We start from the raw sequence: 27,476 nt of genomic DNA, 5'->3' as shown, positions 1-27,476 counted from the left end.
TCCGGTCATATAAAGCTAAGTTTTACGAAGAGCTCCTTACAGAATCTCGTATCTGCCCTTTTTAAAAAGGTCACTGCGTCTCTTCTCCAGCGACGTCCACATATCCCTCGTCGATAAGGGAGCGGAAATGCAGCACCAGATGTAGCCTCTGGCTACATGTTGGTCAAAAGTATAATATTTTGGTTTGCCTAACGGTATTTGTTTCATCTAAAACTTATCGAGATAGATATGGAGTTGTATAAATATGAACATAAATGATGTGGAAGGCACGATTAGTTGAAGTTCGGGTGACTGTTTGTTCGTCCGTCCTCCCATCCGTCTTTGTGTTAAGCTGTTTTTATACACATATACGAGTGCTTTGGTCAACTCGTAGCACTGCCACGCCCACTTAATGTCATTATGATTAAACAATTGAATCCTTTCAGCACCTTTTCAAATGGTGTAAAAATGGGTGAAAATGAAAAATAAACATATCATAGGAGCAGGTGACAAAATTGGACAATGGGTGTGGCACCGGTTACCTTTAAGTGAAATTCTATATTGACATTCCTACAATAAAATAAAAATCAGACAAAACCTACACATACTTTCCATATAACACCCTTTTAAATTCCATCTGAAATTTTCATTTTTCAGTAAACAAATGTACCCTGACAAACAATTGGCAAAAATAGTGCCTTTGAACAGCTCATGACCAAAAATTCTCCAAATCGGTTTACAACTATTCAACTATGAACTTTTTATCGAAAATATCGTTCAATCTAAGAGATATGTTATAGAAACTCGGAGAGATTCCTTTTCTAATAATAGTATGCCTGTATAAAAAAGTTCCTTTAGTCTCACTATGCCTAATATAAAAGTTTTCGAACTTCCAGTTGACTTTATACCGGAAATGTCGGACAAAATGTGAGCCATCTTAATAAAATTGAGAGAGTTTGTTTTTTTAATAGCACTGCATTTTTGTGCCTAAAAAGGGCGGATTCGGGTGAAAACTTGTCATGGGCCTAATAGCGCCAACCAAACTGATGCTCCTGAAGGTATTGCATTCAAAGAACATAATTTTTTCCCCACCATAATATAAAAATGTACATATGTATGTATGTATATAATATATAAGCTCGTCAATTCTTCTCTTCCACGGATAATGTTGTCAGTTTTATTTTATGCTAACGTCAATCAATATTTTTTGTTTACATATTCTTCGCCCATTCTCTTCGCACAGCATAACGGTTTCCTGTTACACACTTAATTACCCTTCTTATATAGAGTTTTTTCCACACCTAGGAACATAGTGATGTAGTGTGACATTTAATTATGCAATTAATGACACTACGCCCTTATCTATTTATCACTCTCTCTCTCTCTCACTACATTTCACGCTCTCAAAGCACTTATCACGACAAGCTTTTCAATTTAATTCTTACATGTTCCGGAGTTTCTTTTTTAATTTTTTTGCTGGCCCCTGGAGCATTACTCTTACCTTCCTTAACTCCCCGCCTATTAGCTGGTTTTCAATTTCATAGTTGCGACTTTCTTCTTCTCCACCTGTGAAACTACTATCTGTCAGTATGTATGTATGTATTTATTTGCGGATTTGCTAAGTAGCATTGCCCCGGGCGGTATAAGTTAAATGAGTCATTTAATAATTGTATAATGAATAATAGGAAATTTGCTCCTGCACTACGCCCATTTAATTAGTAAATTGATTTCAATTTATTCGTTGGCAGCGAGGCCAAAGATTTGCAACGCTGCAAGCGTTTCATGCCCAAACGGTTAGATGGCACAAGTCAAAGAAAAAGAGAGAGAGCTAAAGAAAGAATACGAATTAGAAAGCAGATGAACGTAAAATATATTTGTCGAAAAAAAGGTTAAGTAATTAGTCTTGTTGACATATAACTATATTAGAGGCTCGAATTAATTAAATATATGTAATATATCCTGAGCTAGGAAAAGAATTGAATCTAGATATCTAGCCTACAAATATAAGAAAAAATTTAAAATATATATTTGAGTCGAACACCAAAGCATTCCTTTCATCAAAATTATATGTATTATAACGAGGTTTTCAATAGGGATGCTACAAAAGTAGACCGATAGGGGCAGCAAACGACGCCATATTTTTATACCCTGAACAGGGTATATTAAGTTTGTCATGAAGTTTGTAACACCCAGAAGGAATCGTCGGATACCCTATAAAGTATATATATATAAATGATCAGTATGTCGAGCTGAGTCGATTTAGCCATGTCCGTCTGTCCGTCCGTCTGTCCATCTGTATATATACGAACTAGTCCCTCAGTTTTTAAGATATCGTTTTGAAATTTTGCAAACTGCATTTTCTCTTCAAGAAACTGCTCATTTGTCGGAACGGCCGATATCGGACCACTATAACATATAGCTGATTTATAAACTGAATGATCGGAATCAAGTTCTAGTATGAAAAACTTTTACATTTTACAAGATATATTAACGAAATTTGATATATATTTTTTTCTAAGGCAACAATATAATCTCCGAAGAAATTGTTCAGATCAGACCACTATAGCATATAGCTGCCAAACAAACTGACATAGTTACTAACGATGCACCTGTGGAATCAAGTTCGGTGCAACCGAAGTTAACGTTTTCTTGTTTCAGTTTAAATTTGACAAGATTTATGCACGAAATTTGACCTATATATTATTTCAAATTGCAACAATATAATCTCCGAAGAAATTGTTGTTCGGTTAACTATAGCATATAGCTGCCATACAAAATGAACGATCGGAATCAACTTCTTGTATGGAAAACTTTCACATTTGACAAGATATATTAACGAAATTTGGTATATGTTATTTTCTAAGGCAACAATATAATCTCCGAAGAAATTGTACAGATCGGTTAACTATAGCATATAGCTGCCAAACAAACTGAACACATAGTTACTAACAGAAATGCACCTGTGAAGGGTATTTAGCTTCTGTGCAACCGAAGTTAACGTTTTTTCTTGTTTTAGTTTAAATTGTTCCCGTGCGAATTTTGCGGAAATATCTTGACCTACTTACATCCTATTAAAATCAAATTAACCAAAAACTGAAGTCGCTTGCGCGTGAATGGGGCTGAGCCACTTCAAAATGATCCGAACAGAATAATAATCTATAGCGATAAGGCTCATTTATGGGCGAATGACTCCTTCAATAAGCAAAATATGCGTTATTGGTCAAACATCAATTCAAACGTACTCCATAAGGCATCATTGTATCCCGAAAAAAAATTACGGTTTGGTGCGGTTTAAGGGTGGGCGGCGTCATTGGGCCGTACTTCTTCCGTGATGGTCACGCACATTGATAACCAAATAATGGCCCAGTCAATCGGACGGTGCCATAGCCACACAGCGAATGTCAGAATCGTGCGATTTAACGCCCAGTTATCGGCCGCCTCGGTCGACGTTAGGTGTAGTCTATGTCAAGAAGCCAGCGTCAATTGATGATCTTCGTAGGAATATCGAATGTTAAATTGGAGCAGTATCGGCCGAACCGTCGAGAATTGTGTTCAGCGTTCTCATAGTTTCCGAAACAAGTTTCCGAAACAAAATTTTTTCTTGAGGCTAAAAAACTTATACTTGGTTTACTGCAGCACTGAATGTTGATAAAAATAATACTATATGAAAGGAGTAGCGCTAAGAAAAGGCCTATCTAATAGGATTCGTAGTGAATGGTGAAAAGCATGTTCTATTTAGTTTTTAAGAAAGAGATCGTCAAGCACATGGTTGCAATGTATCGGAACTGAATTATATTTAGCAGACGGGCTTTTTGCAGTTTTAAGTACAATCCGAGTTTAAGTACAACTCCTGAGTTTCCGCTTTGCCTGGTAGTCTTTAAACCTCTTTAAAGTACAACATTCGTAAACTTGATATATTTTTATCAAAAGTTGCTTGATTCTCGCTTTTCAACTTCTCTTCGAACTTTTTTCTCGTTCAATTTATTCTCGTGAACTTTTTTCTCTTTTGTGCTGGCTCGCACTTTATCACTCCCTTCGTCGGTCTCTGCGAAGTTTCATATGTTCTGCACTGAAATCAATCGGACTGTTTGAAATCTGACCGTACTGTTTGCATGTACCAAACCAAACCTCGAAATTTCGACTCTAAAACTTCTATATCTCACATTAAAGAATACCCCTCAATTGGCAGCAATTAATTTCCACAATAGTTGGTACGTGGCCACAGCGAACTCAGAGATCAGTTCACGAAATCGGAATCGGTTCACTGGACGTACATAAGCTATCTTCCATAGTCTAGCCTTCCAACTGGTGGCATCGTTGAATATTTTCGGGCGCCTGAAATACTCTTCTTTTATCTCTCGCTTAAATTAAATTAAAACTTATGCAGCAGCGGTTGCATAAACGCCGCCTGGATTACACATTTTAAAAGCACCCAATTTATTCCTTTTTTATTAATATGCCACAAAGCTTTCCACAATTTCACAGAATCCAGCGCAGCTGGGTGATCCAAATCTATTCGGTTTGTTTTTTCGCTCGCAATTGCTCATTTTTAATTGTATCCACAAAATTGCAGTAAATTAAATGTTATTGTCAATTATCAGGCGCCACATTCATAACCACAGCAAGCGCCACCAGCCAAGCGGTCGCTACTAACACCACAAGCACGTCGCCGCAATAATTATGCAAGCAGCGAGCCAGAGCCAACCGAGCCAGAGGTGGAGCGAGCCAACGGCGGCCCAACAAAGCGAATGAACAAATCATAGGAAAAGCACGCACGACCAAAGCGCCGTTAGATATTAGGCGGCCACATGAATGCCACTGCCACTGCCGGAAAAAGTTATAGACAACGGGAGTCTATGGGGGCGCGAGATGATGCCGAGAGTTAGTGCCACAATTCATGCAATTAAAATATTATGAAGTAAAAAAATGTATCCGCAATGGTAATGCGACCAAAGGAGCGCAAGAATTATGCGTGCTGTTTTTCTCCTTACCACAAGAGAGACCCGTACCGGATGCCGTTGTGTGTGTATGTGACAGTTGCGGCCCAATATGATATAGTGGCACTAGCAGTGTCAGCGACATCAGTTGGCAGCGATAAACTCCATTAGCGACGCGCAACAGAATTGCTACAAAATTAATTATGCAATTGCGCGAATGTCACTCAAGAACGAGGCACAGAATGGACCTTCAGCCAGAATTTGTGTACCAACTTGCCACATAGTTGGCGGTACTGTGGGCTAAGAGACAGCACACAAGCCAACTGCAGCTCATAAATACGGGCGGCGTATGCGAACTTGCGAAGTGGCGCAGAGGCGATAATGAGACGGCGAAGAGGGTACGGCAGGAAAAATTGCAAAAGAGCAAAATTACCATATTTAACAAGGGGCAAGCGGCAGAGCCAAGCAGCAGTCGACAGGAGACGCAGTTGCTAAGTGTAAGAAGGAGCAAGAGAAGAGCGAAGATAGAAAAAGCGAGGAAGTAGAAGATACCGAGTGAGAGTACGAGAGTGACGGAAGGGGAGAGTGGAAAATATGAGGTATTCTGCGATAACCAACGAAACGGAACAGTGTCAGTGGCATTGCTGTCATACTGCTGGCGGACCAAAGTGATCCAACCGTCAGCTTGTAAGCAATGCGTGGATTATAGTTTAATGAACTTGTCAGTGAATGGTCACTGGCAGTGGCGACAATGCTGGTGATGACGCTGACGACGACAGCGACGACAAACAACTGCACTAAAATTGATGGCACGAGCCGCAGAGTAGAGCTGTGAGACAGCTCAGGACTTGAGTAAATAAATCGGCGTTAAAGAGCCAAGATGGCGGTGGGGTGCGAAGACTGGCATCAAGAAATGAAAAAAAAAATTATCTGCTTGAATATATATGTACGTTTCAATAAGACTTGTGGTCCTTAGAGGCCAGTAGTTTAAAATGAAAAATATGCTAAACTATGAAGCAATGAGGGAAAACTAAGAAGCCGCGAACATGCCCATCGAGATATTCGTACATACATTCGTATACTGGAGAGAGTGGGGGTTGAAACAACATGCGACTGTCCGCAATTAAAATTTCTGCACACATCAGCAAATTGTGGACGAACAGAAGTGTGTAGAATAGAGAAATGAGTAAGCCACTAAGATTTGGTAAAACCCGTAGTAGTTAGCAAAAACAAGAACAAGGAGACAACAAAAACCTTAAACCAATTTCGGTGTTATACTTGAACAAATGAGCTGACGCAGTGCGAATGTGTGTTGTGGTTAAGAGAAAGTGGACCTGCTGCGCCCAGGATGCGTGTCTGCGCTTGTTTGCTTAGTAAAGTGGAAAATTTTAGCGCGATGGCGAAGGCCGAGCCACTATTCTGGCCACTACTGTCTTCGCTTTCTGTAATCGTCAAATTTATCTCGAAATGAGCAGCTCATTAATCTTTGTCGTCAGCAAATTCGTGTAGCATTTAAGTGAAATTTCATTGTTCGCTAGCTCTGCGAGTGCTGGCTTCCTGTAATTGTTTTCGGTTTGCCATGTGGGTGTCACTGGTGCTGAATTTTTACAAATGTGCGTAGTTTAAGTGCTTAAAGTCTTTCTGGTTTCACTAGTGCAGGGGCATCGTAGTTCACTGTAAATTATGACTGCTGTACGGCATTGAAGTTTCATATTAGATTTGTTTTACAAAACTATTTATGCTATACATTCGTCAAGTAATGATTCTGGAATAGAGCTAGAATATCAGCTCTAACCTTCAATTCCCTTAGAACTACCTCTAATAAGTAAGGACAACACTAGGAGTTTCAGCGATGTATAGATTTGTCCAAAGGGATACACCTTAAAGAGACATATTATACCATCTTCTCTGGATCTTAGTAATTAATAAAATATTTTTAGATCTAGAAAAAATGCTAGCACATATTGTGGCTTAGGCTGATGCTGTGGCAGTTTTGGTTAGAGCGAAATTCACAAGTACCCTCGCTAACTTTCTGCAGACAATATTAAATAATATGTAATAATCGATGGGCCGTATCGTGCGGTCTGAATTTAAATGCTAGCAAGACAGAACTAGTATTGTTCACTAAGAAACTAAGTATTCTAGAAACTACTCTGCCATTATTAATGCTAGTAATAGCAGACAAAGCAAGCTCTTGTGACTAATTTTAGACAGGAAACATTCATGGAAACAAAACTTGGACGGTAGTGTAAAGAAAGCAGCTACATAAAAATAACAGAAAGTATCTATAATCTATCGGTGGAGTTCTTAGATCAACGCCACATCAAGAAATAAACGTTATTTGATACTTACTGCTCAAAAACTTGTTCTCCAAGCAATTAATGAGTCGGCCCTTAGACTGAGAAAATCCTGTAATTAAGAACATTCTAAGATACTTAGCAAGTTTTCTTTTCTACCTAAAACCATGGGTTTTCACAATTTTTTAGAATGTGACCTAACTATGGTTCCTAATATTGCCTTCTCTTCCATAGAGGAATAGGATTTGTGTGAAGTAGACATAGACCCAGAGATAAGTATCTATTCGCATGAGTACAAACTAAATAATCGAGTGTGAGGTGGTGTCTTTTAAGTAAAATTAGATAACAGAATGGGCCACATATTCCAACTCTTGAAATTCGCAAAGATAAGAATTCTAGTGGGTGGGCTGACAGATGTGTAACTGTCCTGTTGGCAGATACAAGAGCAGACTGGGAACACAATACAACGACTATTATAGAAAATAGTAAGAAATAGAAGAATAAGAGGCTCTCGATCATCTTTTATGCGAATGTACGCCTTTTTATAGGCAAATGAGAATCTCAACTATTGATCGACGGTTTCTTCACTATGTCTATGAACAAAAAAATAGTAAGACTTTGTTTATAATTTTAAATTCTTTTGGCCATAATATACTTGTACCAACGTTTTTTTTTCAATTCTCGAAACAGTTATTAAATTAAGTTTTCGGAATAGGCTTCAATACACGTAGAGATTCACTTTTAATTGTAGAATACTCAAACTGCTTCTCCGAAACGGTCGTAGCCAGATGTCACACAGGGCTAAATCAGGCGAATGCGGTAATTGCAGCACGATATTGGTTGAAAATTTGGCGGAAAACTCACGGCAAATCAATGCAGTATGCGACGGCGCATTAACCTGGTGCAAACATCAAGATTTTGATGTCCCACGTTTCCGGCCTCTTTTTACGAATAGCTTCGCGCAAACGACGCATAACACTCAAATAGTATTCTTATTAACAGTTTGGCCAGCTTAAAGAAATTCGGATGTCACCACACCTCTATAAACGAAGAAAACTGTCAACATAACCTTGATTTTTGACCAGCTTTGACGTGTTTTTTTGGCTCGGCTCACCTTTGCCACGATATTCGGACGATTGATCGTCTGCATTCGGGCCGCAAGCATAGATCCAAGACTCATTGCCAGTAATAATATGTTTCATTATGGCCTGGAATCGGAAAACATTTTTTCACAGACGTTAACGCTGTTTTTCGTACAAATTGCGTCAATGATGGCCGCCAGCGAAGAGTAAATACTCCACATGCTACTGGTTTTATGTTAACGGTCCTCAGATTGTAATAGCTAATCATGCGTTTTTTTAGTTATGTCCACCATGTTTCGGTAATTTTGATGTAAAAGATGTTCCACGCTAAAAATCTTGTAGATAAAATTTTCTTTGGAAATTCCAATCGCTGCAAATTCGATCAATTTCTGGAGCGAATGGTTTCTGGCGATGAAAAGTGGGTTACCTACGCTGATGTCAAGTGAAAATGGTCGTGGCCGAAACGCTGGGATTGTGCTACCGGTTGTCAAACCAGGATTGACGACAATGTTTTGCTATGTGTTTCGTGGGATTGAAAGATAATATACAATATAAGCTGCGCCCCTAAAGCCAAACTCTCAAATCGAAATTGTGCTATAAAGTATTTGACCTCTGAAAACAGCAATATTTGGTTAATAGGAAAGGAATTATGTTCCATTAGGACATTGACAGGCCACACGCATAGATAGTGACTTATCAGAAGCTCGGGGAGCTGGTTGGGACGCTCTAACCACCGTATAGTCCAGACCTGAACCAAATAGTCTCAATCCTGTCCCTGTCTGGCGCGAATGATTTTGCTGGTGAAAAATACACCTCAAGAGAGATTTGTACAAATTGGCTGCCCCGTTTTTGACCAGGATGGTGGCGGTTTATATGAGAGTAGATATATGAATGTAGCTTAAAAAAAAACAATAAGTTATCAAACGAAACAGTGTTTATTTGACTTATTTGCTAACCAAAATTATCAATTTAATCCAAAATTTATGGATTTACTTTTTATTAGATCGTAAAAGTGTATGCTCATTGCTGCATTTTTTATTCGGCCAACATTTTGATGATGATTTTTTATTATTTTTGTAAAAATTATGATTATAATTACTTTGGTTCAGAATATATACTAAAATTTTCAGAAATTTTGTAAAAAATTAATAAAACTAATTTACATTAACCGAAACGTCAATTACTGTTTCATAGTGCGGAAAAAATGCATAAGGTTACAAAGAGGTCAAGGGACCCCCGGAATTTGAAATAATATTTCATCAACTACTTTTTGGAGTTCCCTTGGGTTGAAAAAGGATATTTTTATAACTAGTATATAAGGTAGCAAAATATGTGCTTCCTCTCTTCATTTCAGTATCTTATGTTGCAATACGTAAATCTTTTTATATATAAATCTTCTGACCGTGTGTTTGTAATTGAACTGCTCCTAAACGGCTGGACCGATTTTGATGAAATTTTGTGTGTGTGTTTAAGGAGATTCGAGGCTGGTTCAGATTCACAATTTGGTCCACAGGAAAATGTTTTTTTTTAAATTAATTTTTCATTTGTAATTATTTGCTAATTTTGGAATGTTTTACATTGGATCCGATAGATTGCGCTACCATCGCAGTATCCAATATTCAAACCTTAAATTGGCGTAAACGTGCAATATACAAAACGATGCCAAAGTAAAAGGCGACATCTGTAGACAAGTTTTCATAATGTGGACAGAACTGTTCGTTCTTAAGTAATAAATTGGGTGATTCAATCTATTATATATAAAAGAAAGTGTTAGTTACACTATTTATAACTGAAGAACGGCTAAACCGATTTGGCTGAAAATTGGTGGAGAAGTTGCTTAGAACCAGGGTAAGGACATAAGATGCCTTTTAACTCTTTATGTCAAAATTTAATACAACTCATAAATACAAAAGTTATATTTAAATCATAAGCATTTGTTCAAAATTTATGTTTGTAGGAATCATTTGAATATATGCGTACAATTTTAAGCAGATTCTTCCTCAAAAATAAAACTATTGCTAAGTATTTGGAGTAGTAGAAAAGAACGCAGTAAAATAGATTATACCTGGCTCAGTAATCAGTCGTTGAGTATGTATTATACCATGTGCATGCCAAAAGACTGATATTATAACCTTTCCAGCTGACTTTTTCGTCTTTCCACGCCTGAGAACCAGTTCATCATGTGCAGTCCACTAGAATGGCAGTCGATTGGACTTCAGTGGGAAATGATGGAGTTATATTTCTATTGTCACACACCGGCGCAAAAATTCGGTTTTATTACGACTAAAGAGCACTCAAGCACTCCTCAGAATCAGTTATTCGTTGTTTTTGTTGGATTATGAACTTGCGAGGCACCCACTTTGCACAGAACTTTCGCCGTTTTAAGCCTAGCAAATATCTTTTCATCGGTGGGTTTCTCTGAGCCCAAATTAAACAGTATTTTCCCCCAAAAAGCAATGCTTTATTAACACTCGAAATGCCTTCTGATCCATTTTTTGAAAACTAACACAAGTTGCTTCATAAAAATGCTATATCTCATTAACTAGTAGTTATAATCCAACTAATTGAAATCATATAGATGGTAGCATTAGCATTATCTACATATGTATCAGCCACAGTGAAGCGTGGACGGGTCCTCTAGTATAAATATATATTTATTATAAAAATTGCACCAAATCGTCAATGTATTTATTTATGCATCAAGAATTTGAATTCAACTCAAAGTATCATACAAAACATTAACGTTTTATTTCATCTCATTTATTTTCAGGTAAGCAAACAATTTCGAAAAATTTGCAAGTTTTACTGAAGGCATGCAACATTTGCAGTGAGTAACAAGAACATTTTTTTCACATTAAATAATGTAATAAACATTTTATTAATTAAATCGTTATGCAAAAGCATGTACCGTCATTCAGCATAAATTACTTTTTCCTCACCTTCAAACGGATAGCAATTAAGTGCACTGCTTATTCATTGCCTCAATGCCAATTAATCGCTTATGATATTAAGAAAGTGGGTCAATCGAACACCAGCGGCCGTTGCTGGCGGCGAAATTTCCGGCTGATTATTTATGTATTAAATGGATATTTACGGCAGGTGCTTATGCAGCGCAGAGCAGCTGTGCACTCAGAATACCTGAGAACACATAAAATATTAGTGAAATTAAAAGTTGCGCATACGCCATGTACGACCCAATAAATTAGGCTACAAACGAATATGTTAATATTATGGAAGAAATTTAAAGTGATTGTAGTAAAACTTGCAGTAAACTTATGAGGATATGAATGGCACAAAGTGCCAGTGAGCAGCTGAAGTGGACTCCTGTAGCGTTGCAAGCAAGCAAGCCGGCAGTGCGGCTAATTAATACACGCATGGCAGATGAGGGGAAGCTTTTACTTGATGGCTGTTAATTAGTATGTATGCCTGTATGGGTGCATATGTGGGTATACTTGTATTTATGTGTATACACGTATTTCTACGCATACGCGTACATGTGTAAGCCTGCAGCATGTTAGTGCGGCTATTGTTGCTAGCTGTGACTAGCTGTTGCATGCAACAAGCAACATGTAAACAAGCACAACTAGTGCAACTTCAGTGCCAACTTTCCATACAAATTTGCGCGTGTGTGCTAGCTGATTGTGCTGTTATAAATTTAATAGAAAATTGTGCCAAAGGAAGTTTAGTGCCGAGTTGTTTTGCATGTAAACACAGACATAAACGACATGCCCGCACATATTGGTGTTTTCCATGGCCACATGTTTGTGTGTATTTCTGTATATGAATGTATACATGTGTGTGCAAGCAAGTATGTGCGCACTTTGGCCAACATCTAGCACACAACTGGCATTTAACCTAAAAACTAATTCAAGTGTAGAATGTCGCCGTCGGCGGGTAAATGACTGTACATAAGCAAGTCAGCAAATATATAGTATATGATCGTATTTGTGGTCAAAACAAGTTGCATGCACCCTTATGCTATTAACATAAAATTTAAGCCGAAAAGTCGATAACAGTTTATTTGTTTAAAAGCGACATTTTTATCTAATTTTTTATATCGTAAAGGAAATTCAATATACAAAATTTTAGTTTTGAAACTGTCTTAAATTGTTGATTTGGCGAAAAGCCTTTAGGAAAAGGTACTGCCATATGGTTGAGTTGTTTTTTTTTAACTTTATTTATGATATGATTTAAATAACTACTTCGTTATTTCCAACAATTTTAATATAACATCTTATGTGGTCTGCCTTTTTGATTTTGAAATTCACAGATTTTAAAATGCTGACAACTCAGACCAGATTTTATTAGTGTGAAATCGAGCTGGGAACACCATTTAGAAACACTTTTGTATTAATTTTTGTTTTTCGTACCCTTATGGTGCTTATACAAGGTGCATTCCAAAGTAAACAGGACTTTAAAAAAAAAACAGAACAAATGGTTTTTTTCGGCAAAATCAATTTATTTTATTCAAAATAGTCTCCTTCTGCTTCAATATAGCTTTTTTCACGGTCCAAAAGCATGTCGAAGGAGTGTTTTAGCTCGTTGGCCGGTATGGCCGCCAGTATGCCGGTGCAAGCCTTTTAAATGGCCTCTACGTCTGCATAACGCTTTCCTTTCATGGGCAAATGCATTTTTCCGAAAAGGAAGATGTCGCACGGTGCCATATCAGGTGAATACGTGGAGTGTTTAATGATTAAGATGTGATTTTTGGCGATATAATCGGTCACAAGCGTCGATCGAATGTTGGATTCTGAGCAATTTTTGGTCGTCAGTCAATTTGTGCGGAACAAACCGTGCACACACCTTTCGTAAGCCCAAATGTTCAGTTAAAATGCGATAAATCGATGTTTTGGAGATGTTCAATTCCATTTCCATGAATTTCAATGATGACTTCGGCTGATTTTTGATGAATTCACGCACAGTTTCGATGAAATTTCCGGTGATCACGGATTTTGATTGGCCCACATGTTGATCGTCATTTTTATCGCCATAAACTTGTTTCATCAATTGAAACGTTTCGGTAAAAGTTTTACCAATTTTAAAACAAAATTTAATTTTGGCTCTTTGTTCGAAGCTCATTTTCGCATCGATAACACAAACATACTGACACTTAAAACGGTATAACTACACTCCCAATCAATAAAATGAAATTCTCACTGGACAATCGAAAAAGATAGCAGATTCTAACGCACCAGTTGACATATAGATGGCGCCACCAGGGGGCGCTAGATTCAAAAAGTCCTGTTTACTTTGGAACAGATCTTGTATATTACCCTATATCTATCTCGTTTAGTTTTCGGTGATACGTACAACCGTTAGATGAACAAAACTATAATACTCTGTAGCAATTGCTTTGTATAAATAGAATTCGATGTCTTTTGCATCGCCACCACGGGCACGCTTGCAGAAGTCCAGGCACTGAACCCAATTTTCTAAGGTTTTCAAGCATAAATCGGCCGATACTGCTGCAATTTCACTTCCGATATTCGTACGAAGTTCACTAAACATCGCTAGCTTGTTCGCATAGACCATAAACTTGACGGAGGCCCACAAGAAACAATCTGACGGCGTCAAATCACACAACCGGGGCTGCCAATTGACAAGGCCATTTCGTGAGATAACACGTTCACCAAACTTGGTTTTCAATAGATCGATAATGATATTAGTCACATATTGTACAAGTCCATATCATCCAATTCGAGCCGAAAAATATTCGGTTATCATTGAGGCCCATAAACCGCACCAAACCGTAATTTTTTCTGGGTGCAATGGTGACTCATGGAGTACGTGTGGATTGCTGCCTGACCAGTAACGCATATTTTGCTTATTGACGAAACCATTCAGCCAGAAATTAGCCTCATCACTGAAGATGATTTTTCGATGAAAAGCCGGATCATGTTCACGTTGTTGCTCAGCCCAATTCACAAGCATACGATCATTTTGGTGGTCAAGCCGAAGGACTACTCGAAATTTTGATGTATTTTTTCGACAAAATAGTCGCTTTTTTTGTAAAAATTTACCAATACCAAAAAAAACTTTCGAGAAAAAGACGTTTTTGGTCAAAAAGTTCTTACAAATACCTTTAAAAGTCGGAAACTAATTATTGGAGATAACTTATACATTCGGAAACTATTCTTAAACATTTGCTTCTTTAACTTCTTTACTGACGTAGAGACTGCTTATGCGGTGATAGCTGGGTTAACAACAGCGCGGCCGTCGTTTCTTTTTCGTTATATGGTGCCAATTGGCGGCATCAAGTGCAGTCAGATCCTTCTCCACCTGATATTCCCAACTGATTAGAGGTTTTCCTCTTCCTTCCCCTATACCGCCGGGTACTGCATCGGATATCTTTTAATCTGGATTGTTCTCGTCCATCCGGACAACTTGATCTAGGTAAGAGTAGCTGCTGCCTCTTGATATGTTATTGTTGCCGTACACATCGACTGCGGAATTCGCCGTTGTGAATACCGAAAATACCATACATATTTCCCAAAACATTTCACTTGAACGCTCCTAAAATCAACTGATCAGATGATGTCATTGTTCGTGATTGGTATCGCACGACTTGGCGAGTTTCTTCCCGATCCTGACGAAACAGTTCCTTAGCGTTAGTTTCCGCAGCCGTAGCAGTTTTCCGGCGATGCTTCATTGAGAGATACCGCCATAGAGTTAACTACTTTTCGTACTGTCGAAGGCGGGTTTAAAATCGATGAAGAGGTGGTGTGAGTCGATTTTCTTTTCACGGATCTTTTTCTAGATATGGCCGATGGTGAAGTCAATGGTAGATTTCCCAAGTCTAAAGCCACACTGTTAAGATATTAAGCAGACTTATTCTACGGTAATCGGGGCAGATTGTGGGTTTTCCCATTAAGTGAATCGGTCAGAGCATACTTATGTTCCAAACATCAGGAATGCATTCATTCAACCATATACTGCTAAGAAACTGAGGCATGCATCTGGCTGTTTTTGAAGACCTCGGCAGCCATCCATCGGCTCCTGTCGCTTTAGTGTTGTTTGAACTTCTGCATATTGGAACAATGGAACCTGTAGTATTTCGTGACACTTTCACTGCCGTTCAGCCAGATGGAGAAGTATTCTTTCCATAAATTCAGTATGCTCTGAGCATTAACCGCTAAATCATCTCTTTGAGTCCTACAAATATTTATATACATGCAAAACAACTTTTTTGAAAGCTACCACGTGGTGAATTCATTACAAACCTCAGTTGCCAAGTTGTCTCATTATTTTACTAAGAAGACGTCAATAAAGTGACATAAGTGTATATAAAAACAGTTAATTAATCGCCTGTCACACCTCACGACCAGCAACTGCGAGCAACAGAGAGCAATAAAGAAGTTTATAACTCATATAAGACGCAGTGATGTCCAACAAATTGGCTATCTGCTGCAGCAAAGTGGGCACATGCAAGTTCGGCTAAGTGTGCAGCTTAGACAAACAAATTAAATTGCATGCCACAAAATAAAAACAAAAACAACAACTATCTATAAAAAAAAAAAACAAAAATAAGCACAAAGCGTGTGTACAAAAAGTTAGTGCAGTAAACCGCTACTAACAACAACACTAACAATCACTCTGAAACGTGCGACACTTAAGAGTTCAATGCACCAAGCGTCAACATACGGAACAGTTATAAAGGCTGGCGGCGAGGCTTGTATTTGTATAAAAATAAACACGAAGCATAGTTTTGTTGTGGCAAGTGTATAAATAAAGTAGTAACAACAACAATGAGAACAAGAGCAGGATGATAGGAAGTGGCATGCCATAAAAGGTAGCGTCATTGGCGACGCGTACGTGTCTGTCTGAGGGCATTCAGCATGCGGTTGCAAGCGGACGCCGGCACAAACGGATATATAAATATATATAGCGACATAAATATATATAAATAGTATGTATGCTATATATGAGTAAATACATATGCATACGTTCACCCAAAAGGCTCGCTCATACTGCCCTCACACTCACCTGTGCCTTATGCGCCTGTTGGCACCTCTCGGCACGTTTATTGCGCCCATTAAGTATCGTAACCGCCGCTCAAGTGCGCGTGCACTTGTGCAGACCCGTGCATTGTAGCGTTGTTGTTGTCGCTTGGCTGCTCGTTGAACTCTTGTTAATGAAATATAATAGAATTATGCCAGAGGCACTTAGGCTCACACCAACTGGTATACATATATATGTATGTACATGTGGTTGTGTATGTGTATTGGTGCATTTACATTTGCTTTGCCGCTTTTTGGTGCATTGTATGCCGCCATGTGGCAACTAGACCACTTATCGCTTCCGCTGCTGCTGGCGAACGCGTCGCTGATAGTCTGCCTTTGTGACAAAAAAAAGTATGGTGAGCAATCTAGCTTGGTAGAGGGCGTCAATATTTCTCAATTTCATGATTCCATAATTATATTTTTATTTATTATTGTCTTCTTCACATTTCTTGAAATTTTTGTGCTTTATCCAAAAAGAGCCATCACCTACTGCACGCCCAAGAATGAATCAAACCATTTTCTTCTAATGTGAACCGTATTCCGGTAAGGGCATTTTGACTGGAACCAATGATAGTCAGAAAAGGTAAGATCTGGGCTATACGGCTGGCGGAGGAAAACTTTCAAGCTGCTGTTTTCCAAATAATTTTAATGTTGAAAAATAATTGCCTTGCACATAGTCGCGAATTCCCGGCGTTTTTCGGCAATTCCTCGTTTCAATTTGATTATTTGCTGTCGGTAGCCTTTCTTATTAATGATTTTACCCAGTTTTGGAAGCTCATAATACAGCACGCCCTTCTGATCCCATCAAACAAAGAGCATCACCTTGGCGTCGCTTTGCCCTTGAATTGGTTGGTTGTCAGGTTTCACATATATTTTCCTTTCATTTACAGTTCATTACTTCCTTTGAAATGTATACAGCTGCTTTTATCAAGCAAGGAAGTGAAACCTTCTCAACTTATTCCATCAAGCAGTATGCAATTCTTTCGTTCTCAAATAACCTCTAACTCCGTCTACTGAATTTTATAACGTCAGTTTTTTACTTTATGTGTCGTTCAGTATGAGAGATATCTCATACTTCAAACCTTCAGCAGACTACTTCAGTAGTTGAATTAAACTGTGTAAGGAAGTGTTGAATCAGTGTGGCTGTACTGCAGTATAGATTCACACAAAGATATGCTCTAGACTCACACAGATCCAGCACTCTGATTATTTCAAGGATATTGCAAGTTGTCAATGAGGCAATGTTCTGCCTGTTTGGATATAGGAATGACAAGAACTCAATCATACGTCGATAGATCGCAATGTAAGCAAAAAACACATACTCCAGTGTTCCCGGCTCCATTTCACAGAATCTAGAGAAAGACAAAGTAAGATTTCTTTCGGCAGGAAGACTGGTTGCTTCCAGTTAATTTTCTACCTAAAGTAAAGATTATACAATATGTTCACTAAGTAAGATTCGGCAATGTATGGTACTAATGAGGTGGAGATATTCAACCCAATCAAATATTTGAAGGACAATATGAAATGCTTTATAGTAGGATAAGGAAGCCTTGTGAAAAGTCCGGCAAGTGGCAACGAATGCTTGTCAAAGCATATGATGATCGTGCTCTATCAGAATCAGCATACCGAAAAGTGGTTTCAACGATTCAGAGATAACGATTTTGATGTGAGAAATAAAGAACGTGCAAGACCACTAAAAAGTTTGAAGACGCCGAACTGGAAGTGGAATGAAAGAATATGATACTTTGAGTCAAAAGCAAATGGCAGTCATGTTAAATTTTGCACAATAAACAATTTCGGACTGTTTGAAAGCTGTGGGAAAGATCCAAAAGTGTGAAAAATGGCTGCCACATGAATTGAATGACAGACAAATGGAAAACCGAAAAAAACACTTGTGAAATTTTGCTCCAAAAACACGAAAGAAAATTAAATGCATCAAATTGGCACTGATGATGAAAAATGTATTCATTATAAGAATCCTAAACAGAGAAAAACGTGGGTTAATCCAGGACAACCATCAACATTGACTGTAAAAACAGATTGTGGTATATGATGAGCTAATAAAACCTTGGAAAACTGTTAATATTAATCAGTACAGACAACTTATTTTCAATTTTTATTATACATTGATCGAAAAACGATCAGATGGAATTCAAAAAGCTTTATATTGGAAGAAGGCGTGGTTGCGAACCGATTTCACCCATATTTCGTACATGTCATCAGGGTGTTAAGAAAATGCTGCGATTATATACCGAATTTCAGGACTTGATCCCTCCAGTATTACTATTTGTTTTTATCTATGGGAGACGCATTGTTTGGCGCCACGCACTTGATTTTTAAAGAAGTCGAAAAGTGCAGATGTCTGATTGGCTTCTTCCGTAAAATTTAGTGTTTCTGACGTTTTTTGTTGGTCGGTTAACGCATTTTTAGTGATTTTCAACATAACCTTTGTATGGGAGGGGGGCGTGGTTATTATCCGATTTCTTCCATTTTTGAACTGTATATGGAAATACCTGAAGAAAACGACTCTGTAGACTTTGGTTGACATAGCTATAGTAGTTTCCGAGATATGTACAAAAAAATTAAAACAATTGCGTCCAAATATGCCCCTCCCTAATGCAATCCTTTGTGCCAAATTTCACTTTAATATCTTTATTTATGGCTTAGTTATGACACTTTATAGGTTTTCGGTTTCCACCATTTTGTGGGCGTGGCAGTGGGCCGACTTTGCCCATCTTCGAACTTAACCTTCTTATGGAGCCAAGAAATACGTGTACCAAGTTTCATGATGATATCTCAATTTTTACTCAAGTTACAGCTTGCACGGACGGACGGGCAGACGGACGGACGGACGGACAGACGGACGGACGGACGGACAGACAGACATCCGGATTTCGACTCTATTCGTCGCCCTGATCACTTTGGTATATATAACCCTATATTTGACTCTTTTAGTTTTAGGACTTACAAACAACCGTTATGTGAACAAAACTATAATACTCGTTATCGTTAGCAACATTGTTGCGAGAGTATAATAATGATATTAAAGTGAAATTTGGCACAAAGGATTGCATTAGGGAGGGGCATATTTGGACGTAATTTTTTTGGAAAAGTGGGCGTGGCCCTGCCCCCTACTAAGTTTTTTGTACATATATCGGAAACTACTATAGCTATGTCAACCAAAGTCTACAGAGTCGTTTTCTTCAGGTATTTCCATATACAGCTCAAAAATGGAAGAAATCGGATAATAACCACGCCCACCTCCCATACAAAGGTCATGTTGAAAATCACTAAAAGTGCGTTAACTGACTAACAAAAAACGTCAGAAACACAAAATTTTACGGAAGAAGTGGCAGAAGGAAGCTGCACCCAGCCTTTTTTTAAAAATTGAAAATAGGCGTGGCGTCGCCCACTTATGGACCAAAAACCATATCTCAGGAGCTACTAGACCGATTTCAATGAAATTCAGTATATAATATTTTCTTAACACCCTGATGACATGTACGAAATATGGGTGAAATCGGTTCACAACCACGCCTTCTTCCAATATAACGCTATTTTGAATTCCATCTGATGCCTTCTCTGTATAATATATAGTACATTAGGAACCAATGATGATAGCGGAATAAAACTTTACAAAAATACGGTATTTGAAAAATATGTAAATGACGTATAATGAAAGCTCGATTATCACTTTATCATGCGAGAGTATAAAATGTTCGGTGACACCCGAACTTAGCCCTTCCTTACTTGTTTTTTTTTTGAAGTTATAGTTATACGAGTTCGGAAAAGGTTGCGATAGATTCAGGTTGCGCAACCTTGCTCAATATGAATCTACGCAACCTTGTCTGCGAAGATGTTCGAGCAGCAAGCGAAGCGGTGACAATCGGCGATCGTTTGTTCGTTTCTTTCGGCACAGCTCGGCTTTTCTACCAACAACACAATGTTGCCATGCTTATGCTGTTGTTGTTTTTGTAGAACAATGTTTCAATTTTGTTTGGTGACATATTCTAAATTAAAATAAATTCTCTGGGGATTTCGAACCTACGTGCTCGTTGTAACTTTTCAAGCGCTTACCACCAACACCACTATTGACACTTGTATTGCGTTGTCCTAATTATGGTTTGGTTATGCATGAAAGAAATATACAATGGATCGCCGATTGTTACCTCTTTCCTTGCTGCTGCTGCGCATATGTATGTTTGTATGCTTGTGCATTATTGAAGTTATGCTTCTTTTTCTTTCGTTTGTCTTTCATTTCTGCGAATTCTCAACTATTTTGCGTATATTTTGGTTGAAATACTCTGCGTTGGCCGTTGAAAAATTAAAGCTATACTTTACAGGATCATTTCTGTAGTTACTCACAGTGACGAGGTATATCGTTTTATCTGACAGCGTGAGGTTTATGAACTTCATTTCTAATATTGTGTTGTGGCATATTTAGAAATGATGTTTCTTCGAAAATCGCTCGCTTACAACGGATAAAACGACTTCTGAGTGGTGATTTTAATGAATAAATTCCAAGGTTTTACGCAAAAATAATGCGGTCAATAAGTACAGTACGCTTATGTATGCTTGCGCATTATTTTTCTTTCGTTTGTCTTCATTTTTGCGAATTCTCAACTATTTTATGTGACTTTATTTCTTTCGCCTCTCTTTTTTTTTGTGCGAATTCTTTGAATTTGAACGCGCACATGTGTATACATACGTTCATATGAGAATGTGCAGATACACAAGATAGGATAGAAAGATGTATGCCTTTTAACATCGTATACTATACTAATAAATATTTTTCGTACTAATAGAAATTAAATTTATCACAGCAATATTATGTGTATGTATATTAGGTATATTGCTGTGATAAATTTAATTTCTATTAGTAAAAAAAATATTTATTAGTATAGTATTCTATTAAAGACTAAGAGATTCGAACCTGCGTTCACATTGTGACTTTTATTTTTATTGATACTTTCGTCTTGTCTTAAGTATGGTTTGGTTATGCATGTAAGAAATATACGATGGTTCAAATAATTTTGTTTAAGTACAGAAATATGCTTCTGTAGAACATTTGCTTTCGCAAACATACAGACAAGTGTGCAAACGACATAATATATGTATGATTGTTTCGCATTTTGCTTCTACGCGGGTCAAATTTCTATACAACAAGCTGGAAAGGCTAAGTTCGGGTGTCTGAACATTTTATACTCTCGCATGATAAAGTGATAATCGAGATTTCATTATACTCATTTACATATTTTCAAATACCGTATTTTTGTAAAGTTTTACCTATCATCAACACCACTATTGAAAAGTCATCTTCAAATCGTTATATTGGCGTTGTGAACCTTAAGTATGGAAAATATTTTGCCGAATTTCATTGAAATCGGTCTAGTAGTTCTGAGTAATATAGTGGGCGCCACGCCCATTTTCAATTTTAAAAAAGCACGGTGGCAATTCCTTTCAATTTTCGTAAAAATTTAGTGTTTCTGACGTTTTTGTTAGTCGGTTAAATTTTGATTTTCAACATAACGTTTGTATGGGAGGTGGGCGTGGTTATTATCCGATTTCTTCCATTTTTGAACTGTGTATGGAAATGCCTGAAGAAAACGACTGTGTAGAGTTTGGTTGACATAGCTATAGTATTCCGATATATGTCCCTCCCTAATGCCATCCTTTGTGCCAAATTTCACTTTAATACCTTTATTTATGGCTTAGTTATGACACTTTATAGGTTTTCGGTTTCCGCCATTTTGTGGGCGTGGCAGTGGGCCGATTTTGCCCATCTTCGAACTTAACCTTCTTATGGAGCCAAGGAATACGGGTCATCATGATATCTCAATTTTACTCAATGCACGGACGGACGGAAAGAACGGACAGACGGACGGACGGAAATCGGATTTCGACTCTATGAGATCAAAATAAAATAGGACTTACAAACAACGTTATGTGAACAAAACTATAAATCTCCTTAAAAAATTTATAAAATGACTGAAATTGAGAGAAAATAAATGGAAATGAAAATAAATGATAATTAAATATAAATGAAAATACATTAAATTTACTTAAATTTATTTAAATTTATTAAAAAACTTATTTAAATTTATTAAGAAAACTTATTTAAATTTATTGAAAAACTGCAAAGAAAAGAAAAAAAAAGAAAAATTCATTTTACTTTGGCCCAGTTTTGTGCGCGATACAAATGCAACGCCAATAATGAATACAAGAAATTGACTAAACACCATGATATAAGATATACAAATTATAATATGACAACCCAATTCGAAGAGTACAAAAGAGAGATGGTTACGCTGCATATTCCCTTCCGCAACGAAGAGACAGAACTACTTTCCGAGTCAAAATTGCTTCATTTAGACTTTGCTTTATAAAATGTGCATAATGAATTTAAATGTTCTAGTTTTCTTTCATACAAAATGATATGCATTTCTGAATATCACTAAGAAGTATAACTTCTTCCGCGCGTAGGGACTCCACGCACCTTTTTTTAATTGAAATTGAAATGAATTTTTGATGACTCATGCCCAGCTCTTGACCGATGCTACGGCTGCTACTATGCCGGTCTCTTTCGACCAATTCAGCGATTTTATCGCAATTTTCGACGACAGGACTTCCGGAGTGTGGCGCATCTTCGACCACCTCTACACCAGAACAAAAACGTTGAAACCATCGTTGTGCGGTGGAAATGGAAACTGTGTCGGGTCCATAAACTGCACAAATTTTATTAGCGGCTTGAGATGCATTTTTGCCTTTATCGTAGTAGTATTGTAAAATATGCCGTATTTTCTCTTTATTTTGCTCCATGTTTGCGACGCTATAACTCACGAACGACTTAAAAAAAACGACAATCAATCAAACACTTGTTAGCGCGTGAAATGAGCTTTCAAAAAAAGATATAGCACGACCCGATGCGACGAATAAAACTAGAACTACGCGCTTTCACCGCCAACTAGCGAAAATACCGCAAGACTTTTTTGACAATCTATTATTTGTGAATGGGTGCACAAATGACAGCATGTGAGTCATACTCTGAAATTGCCTGAAAAAATGTTCTTGAGTGAAGCCAAAAAGTTAAATAATTCGTGCAGACCTTCTTCTAACCTGCAATATACCCATTATAATTGTTTCCATTTTTTTTAACTGACAATAAACCGTTTATGTTGGTCAATACAGAGGAGTACAGATTCTGAGAATATTTTGGTAATTACTTTCGACTGAAATAATTCTTAGATCAGACTAAAACGATGTTATGCAAGTTTAATACTTTATTATCGTTATATGAAATTTGGTACAGCTCGTGGACCTTTGCTAATCTAATAATTCAAAAGAATAAAAAGAAGTTTATTTCGTTTTCACAAATAAAGACCTTCCACTTGATTTTAATTGTTCAGTTTGTGTGACAGACGTATGGTAGAGTGTGGCTCATAAACTGAAAAGACTTCCCATAAAAGCACTTTTTTCCGATATTTCAAAAAATGAGGGACAAGTTCTCGTATATACAGACAGTCGTCCAAATGAGTATGGGGAATTTAATTCTGCCCATCATGCTGATAATTATATATACAGACAGGTGTCCAAATGACGATTATGCTTTCCCAGGAATTTAATTTTCGCACGTTAGCTCCTTTTCGTAGACCAGGTATTTCTTTGGGTCTCTGTTTATTCCTTTTGGACCCCGTGGCAAACTTATTATGCCCTGTTCTAAGTATTCAAATATCCTTTTATTCAGCGGCCTTTCTGCTATATTGAAAGCAGAGTTATTACTAGTAAGTCACGCAAAATTTTAATTCTCTAACAAATTACCACACTGTGCTTTTGCTTAAATAACTGTATTTTGCTACTCCAGTCAATTAATTTTCTAACAAGAGCAGCCATATGTGCAGGTTCACGGCTCTATTCACTTCATTTTCGCTGAGTGTCACTAACAAGTGCTGGTTGTAAGCAGATATCAGCTCTGTGGCAATGCCGCTTGGTGCTGTAGCAATGCTGAATCTTGTGCGATGTGTGCACTGATAACAGCTGAAGCAATTAAAAGTTGTGTTTTCGTATAAAAAGATATTTATTTCATTTCTTTGCGAGCGCTAAGTAAGAAAGTAATAAAATTAAGCGAGGCGGAAGTAATGCGCTTTGAGGTATAACGCTACTTTAAGCGCACACAAATCGTACAAGTACCCTCAGACATAATGGTAAGTGTAATGGATATACATATGGGGGTGTATTTGGTGGCATCTACTTTACGAATGGTAAAGCTTTTTCTATACAAAGGTTTAGTCCACACACACTACAGTGTCTACAAGTGTCTTCCTTGAAGTTGCCACAAAATGCAATTATTATTTTTTTCAACACATATCACCGCCTGCATACGCGTTGAACACACTTGCCTGCAGCACTTTCAACACCACATATTTTCACAACTTCCTTAAGCTTATTGTTATTGTTTTTTTTGCTGTTATCGGCTCGCTTTGTATTACTTGCCGCTTCTTTCATTTCCATCGCCAAGTCGTTGCCATAATTCTTGGCTCATGCCACACGCGCCAAACGTGAGTACCGTTTATTATATTACACATACATATGTATATGTGTATGTATGTGCGTAATCGGCAGTAAAACTTTTCGCATTTCTTATCTGCTGGCCAAAAGCAGACAAATTAAATTGGTTGCCATAATGATTTAAGCATTGGCGAAAGCTAAACGTGTAGAAAAACATTTGCGTCTTATCTGCTATGCCAGTACTTCTTAGGAAGATGTTTGCAAAAGCAGTTTAATTAATGATAGATATAAAAAATAAAATACTTTCGCCTTAGAGTTTTTCTTTAAATGGCTATGATAATTTCCTAGGTAATTTCTTAAAAATTTCTGAGTAAAATTATGCAAAAAATTATGAAATCAAAACGAAATGAGCCCGAAGCTTCTTAAATCCCGTTGAGATTATAAATTTGTCAAATTTCAATCCCGAAGTGGTCTTAAAACAATTTGGAAGAATTTCTAAAATAATCCAATAACAGTTCCTAAAACATCTTAGAATGATGACGAAATATACGGTGCAGTCCGAAAAAAAATCCGCCGTGGTAATGACGTGAATGCGAAGTGGTGTCATGTCGTCGAACTCATAAAATAGTGAAAGCGAAGTTGTCCGAGGAAAAGTCTAAAAAGTTCCAGTCCCAAAAAATCGTCCATTGTCCACAAAGTGAACCCAAAATGTACCGAACAGTCCGAAAAACTCCGCTATGGTAACGAAGTGAATCCGAAGTGGTGTTTAGAACTTATAAAATAGTGAAGCTGAAAATTGTCGATTAACAGTCTTAAAAGTTCCAGCATTGTTTCCAAAACAGCCCAAAAACTCTTCCATCAGTCACAAAGTAAACCCGAAATGTAAATAGCGTGTAATATTAAAATTGCGCTTTTGAAGTTGTCCGAGAGAAAATCTAGAAAACTTAGTAATAAAAAAACCAAGTTCAGGTGTCACAAAACCAAAATATGCCAAAAAGTGATAATCAGTACCAACAAGGGGTCATTCATATTTTTGAAATACCGTATTTATGAGGATTTCATACATAGAATGGATTTAATGTATAGTTTAAGTTATGAAAAAACAACAGAAGAAAAAGTTTTTAATTAAGGCGTGGTGTAGTTCTGATGATGTTCGAAAAAAATTTCTAGAGAAAAAATTATCAGGGTGTGAACAAGATATCAAAAAGTTTCATTTAATCCGAAAAAGTTCAAAGAGATATGGATTTTGGTCCATAAGTGGGCGAAAATAATTTTTCAATTTGATAAAAAAAACATTTAGGTAAAGCTTCCTTTGCCATTATTTCAAAACAGTGTTAAAAACGGTTTTTGTTATTTCGGTTAACGCACTTTAATAACAAGACACCCAAAAAATCCAGAAGGGCGTAAATTTAGGAAACGTTTTTCCATTTTTCAATATACTCGACTTACGTTGGAAGAAAACGACTCAATGTTTTCCAAATTTTTATTCAATAGCTTCTTTAGCAAGTTTTCTTAAAGGCTTCAAAGAGATCAGTATAAAAATTGAAGATCGATGCGGCACCACCTCATCTCAGGAAAGACAATTTCGTCAAATAGTACTATCTTTTTCATTTGTTCCCGAATCAGACTAAAGCGATTTTATTCCTTGGATTTCATTTTTCGCCAATATCTTATTATGCAACAATAATGGCTTTGAGATTGTGTCATGTCTAAAAAGGTTCGAAATCGGATCATAACCATTCAACAATTTTATTGAATAAATTGAGACCAGGGCTATGGACGTGTACGAAAATAACGGTTTAATGTTTAAGATATCTCAAATTTACTGGCAATGGATGACTTTGCGAAAATGTGGTCAATCTTTAAGAATCGGACGGACTCCGGACGGACAATTTGCGCTTGTGTGAAAAGTTCAGACATCTTAAATTATCAGCTCTAAAGAAATAATCAAATAGAATCTTTTTGGTAAAGTTCTTAGGCTATTATATCCTAGACTCTTTTAGTTTATAAATCTAGACAAATAGTTAATTGTTTAATCAAGTGGCAACCCTTCTCAAAAATAATTGCAAAGAGGCAAGAAATCGCCTTTAATAACAATCTCATACATATTTTTAAACACAATTTTCAAACAGTTGGCAACCCTGAAATTCCAGATTTTCATATTTAAACATAAACCGTCCGTAAATTATATTTCTACTAATCCTGAGTTAAAGTAAAGCATGTTGAGGCGATGAATATTGATTTTCTGCGTTTTTTCATGTTAAGGAAAATAAATTTATTAGTAATCCCTTTCATCACAGAAAAAAATTTTTCTTTATGTTATTCTATAAAACGGTTCACTTATCTCAATCATTGCTGTCTATACATATTTCCATCTACCCACTTTAGTTTTATTGTATTCATTTTTAGTATTATTCATGCTAATCCGCTTGGGTCGGCTGTTGCAGCCTACTCAACACCATAATTGGGTCAAGCGGCAAATGCCAAGTATGTATTTATGTAATCTTTGCATTTTTGGGTAATTCGTCTTTTCTAAGTTTTGATTATTTTGGTTGACAAGCTTTATTTTATGAGTATTTAAATCTCTTCTACGCAACTCAATTTGTTCTAACATTTTATAAATTTCCAAATTTTTAGGGTTGTTTTTTTTAAAAAAAAAATGGGGAAAAATTTTTG

At 37.1% G+C, this 27,476-nt stretch overlaps 1 protein-coding gene, 1 long non-coding RNA gene and 1 pseudogene across 5 annotated transcripts in view; all 3 read left to right on the top strand.

Moving 5' to 3' along the window:
* LOC126753932 (neuronal acetylcholine receptor subunit alpha-7) overlaps nucleotides 1–27,476 on the top strand; it is a 625,617-nt gene that overhangs the window by 226,399 nt on the left and 371,742 nt on the right. The gene's annotated exons all lie outside the window — the stretch shown is intronic.
* Nucleotides 1–27,476, top strand: part of LOC126753935 (uncharacterized) — a 169,626-nt gene that overhangs the window by 55,258 nt on the left and 86,892 nt on the right. The window lies entirely within an intron of this gene.
* LOC126754294 (small nucleolar RNA U3) lies at nucleotides 20,622–20,792 on the top strand (annotated as a pseudogene).

The sequence above is a fragment of the Bactrocera neohumeralis genome, chromosome 3, assembly GCF_024586455.1.
Source record: "Bactrocera neohumeralis isolate Rockhampton chromosome 3, APGP_CSIRO_Bneo_wtdbg2-racon-allhic-juicebox.fasta_v2, whole genome shotgun sequence".
Lineage (NCBI taxonomy): Eukaryota > Metazoa > Arthropoda > Insecta > Diptera > Tephritidae > Bactrocera > Bactrocera neohumeralis.
This window is presented reverse-complemented; position numbering and strand designations above follow the sequence as displayed.